At 44.0% G+C, this 3,571-nt stretch overlaps 1 long non-coding RNA gene across 1 annotated transcript; it reads right to left on the reverse strand.

The window, feature by feature from the left end:
- Positions 1 to 2,394: 2,394 nt before the first annotated feature.
- Positions 2,395 to 2,796, reverse strand: LOC139027007 (uncharacterized). The gene is made up of 3 exons (XR_011479024.1): positions 2,719 to 2,796; positions 2,561 to 2,677; positions 2,395 to 2,473 (listed from the first exon to the last, which is right to left on the reverse strand). It is a non-coding gene; the product is annotated as an uncharacterized lncRNA (long non-coding RNA).
- Between the last annotated feature and the right edge of the window lie 775 nt (positions 2,797 to 3,571).

Below are 3,571 nucleotides of genomic sequence, written 5' to 3' on the forward strand. Positions count from 1 at the left end.
AGGCACACACCTGTCTATTTAAGGTCCCACAGTTGACAGTGCATGTCAGAGCAGAAAACAAAGCCATGAGGTCAAAGGAATTGTCCGTAGAGCTCTAAGACAGGATTGTGTTGAGGCACAGATCTGAGGAAGGGTAGCCAAAAACATTCTGCAGCATTGAAGGTCCCCAAGAACACAGTCCTCCCTCATTCTTAAAAGTAAGAAGTTTACAACCACCAAGACTCTTCCTAGAGCTGGACCCCCGGCCAAACTGAGCAATCTGTGGAGAAGGCCTTGGTCAGGGAGGTGGCCAAGAACCCGATGGTCACTCTGACAGAGCTCCACAGTCCTCTGTGGAGATGGGAGAACAACCTTCCAGAAGGACAACCATCTCTGCAGCACTCCACCAATCAGCCTTTTATGGTAGAGTGGCCAGACGGAAGCCACTCCTCAGTAAAAGGCACATGACAGCCCACTTGGAGTTTGCCAAAAGGCACCTAAATGACTCTGACCATGAGAAACAAGATTCTCTGTTCTGATGAAACCAAGATTGAACATTTTGGCCAGAATGCTAAGCTTCACATCTGGAGGAAACACCATCCCTACGGTGAAGCATAGCATAACACCCACCCGTAGCACGCGCTCCAGCAGGTATATCTCTGGTCACCCTCAAAGCCAATTCCTCCTTCGGCCGCCTTTCCTTCCAGTTCTCTGCTGCCAATGACTGGAACGAACTGCAAAAAATCTCTGAAGCTGGAGACTCATATCTCCCTCACTAGCTTTAAGCATCAGCTGTCAGAGCAGCTCACAGATCACTGTACCTGTACATAGCCCATCTGTAAATAGGCCATCCAACTACCTCATCCCCATACTGTTATTTATTTGATTTATTTTTCTCCTTTTCACCCCAGTATCTCTACTTGCACACTCATCTTCTGCACATCTATCATTCCAGTGTTTAATGGCTATATTGTAATTGTTGCCTTACCTCTCTTATCCTACCTCATTTACCACACACTGCATATCGACTTTTTCTATTGTGTTTTTGACTGTACGTTTGTTTATCCCATGTGTAACTCTGTGTTGTTGTTTGTGTCGAACTGCTTTGCTTTATCTTGGCCAGGTCGCAGTTGTAAATGAGAACTTGTTCTCAACTGGCCTACCTGGTTAAATAAAGGTGAAATAAATAAATAAATAAAAATAGACATTACTACTATGTGAAATGATGAAATATGACTATTGTTCTTCACCTTACTGTCTTATTAGTTCAGTTTATTAGTTATTAGAATGCTAGCAGAATGCTAGCAGATACCCCATAGACTTCCAGTCATTGTGCTAACGCATTAGCTCGCTAAACTACCGCTAACGTACTTCAATACTGGACACAGAGAGACCAAAATGGTATCCGTGAGTTTATCTGACTGGGGAAGTAGGTAAAAGGGTTCTCCTTGTCCAAAATACCCAAAGACAATCCATTCAATGCTTGTTTCAACACATCACAGAATACACACTGGAGAAAAACCGTACCACTGCTCTGACTGTGGAATGAGACAATCCATTCAATGTTAGAAGAAAATTGTCAACAAAAAAAAAGTTTGTAAAATAATTTAAATATTCACTACATTGACTTGTGTGACTTTGTCGTTCAAACAGGAGAGAGACGTGACTATCGTGGATCCTCTGGGGAGCCTCAACAACATCATGATGCTGAAGAGGCTGAGAAGAGTCTCTCCACATCAGAACACATCAAGAAGAAACACCAGCAGAGATTCATCTATTCAACTGAACTTAAAAGTMATCAGAGAATCAATACAGGAGAAAAACCTCATAGCTGTGATCAATGTGGGAAGAGTTTTGCTAAGGCAGGAGGCCTGGCTACACACCACAGAATACACACTGGAGAAAAACCGTACCACTGCTCTGACTGTGGAATGAGCTTTGCTACCTCAAGCCAGCTGATAAGACATCAGAAAACACACACAGGAGAAAAGCCTTATTGCTGTTGATCAGTGTGGGAAGAGATTCAGTCAATCAGCTAACCTGACTGTACACAAGAGAATACACACGGGTGAGAAACCGTACCACTGCTCCAACTGCGCCAAGCGCTTTTCTACCTCAAGTGGATTGATAACACACAAGCGAACACACACAGGAGAGAAGCCTTACCACTGCTCTGACTGTGGAAAGAGCTGTACCACCTCAAGTGCACTGATACACACCAGCGAACACACACAGGAGAGAAGCATTACCACTGCTCTGATTGCGGGAAAAGTTTTGCTACTTTAAGCAACTTGACACAACACCACGAACACACACAGTAGGACAGCCTCATAGCTGTGATCAATGTGGAAGAGATACTCCCATCTAATTCTCTGATTAAACATCAGAAAATACATGAAGATCCAGACCTGGGTAGTAGAACACAGAGTGTGGAATGATCTGCAACACCAGACCTGGGTGGTAGACACAGAGTGTTGAATGACCAACACCAGACCTGGGTAGTAAACACAGAGTGTAGAATGATCTGCAACACCAGACCTGGGTAGTAGAACACAGTGTTGAATGATCTCCAACACCAGACCTGGGTAGTAGAACACAGAGTGTAGAATGATCTGCAACACCAGACCTGGGTAGTAGAACACAGAGTGTGGAATGACCAGACCTGGGTAGTAAAACACAGAGTGTTGAATGACCAGACCTGGGTAGTAGAACACAGAGTGTGGAATGACCAAACCAGACCTGGGTAGTAGAACATAGAGTGTGGAATGACCAACACCAGACCTGGGTAGTAGAACACAGAGTGTTGAATGACCAGACCTGGGAGTTAAAACACAGAGTGTGGAATGACAGAGCCTGGTAGTAAAACACAGAGTGTTGAATGACCAGACCTGGGTAGTAGAACACAGAGTGTGATGACACACCAGCCTGGGTAGTAGAACATAGAGTGTGGAATGACCAACACCAGACCTGGGTAGTAGAACACAGAGTGTTGAATGACCAACACCAGACCTGGGTAGTAAAACACAGAGTGTTGAATGACCAGACCTGGGTAGTAGAACACAGATGTGGATGACCAACACCAGACCTGGGTAGTAGAACACAGAGTGGAATGACCAACACCAGACCTGGGTAGTAGAACACAGATGTAGAATGACCAGACCTGGGTAGTAGAACACAGAGTGTGGAATGACCAACACCAGACCTGGGTAGTAGAACACAGAGTGTAGAATGACCAGACCTGGGTAGTAAGACACAGAGTGTGGAATGACCAACACCAGACCTGGGTAGTAGAACACAGAGTGTTGAATGATATCTTGTGAATAACTGTTGATGTGTCAACTTGATTCACCCTTCAGTATTTCTTCAATCATACTCTTGACATCTCTAATGTCAAATGATCAGATTTCCTAGTTTGTAAATGATCAAACGTTTAAGAGACATTTATAGAATAAACATCAGGAACATATGACAACATCTGTGAAATGTGAACTCTTCTAGGTTGCCCCAGCAACAATTCCCATAACATGATGCTGCCACCACTAGATCTGAAAAATACAGAGGGTTTTACTCAGTGTTGTACTGTATTGGATTT

The sequence above is a fragment of the Salvelinus sp. IW2-2015 genome, unplaced genomic scaffold, assembly GCF_002910315.2.
Source record: "Salvelinus sp. IW2-2015 unplaced genomic scaffold, ASM291031v2 Un_scaffold6790, whole genome shotgun sequence".
Lineage (NCBI taxonomy): Eukaryota > Metazoa > Chordata > Actinopteri > Salmoniformes > Salmonidae > Salvelinus > Salvelinus sp. IW2-2015.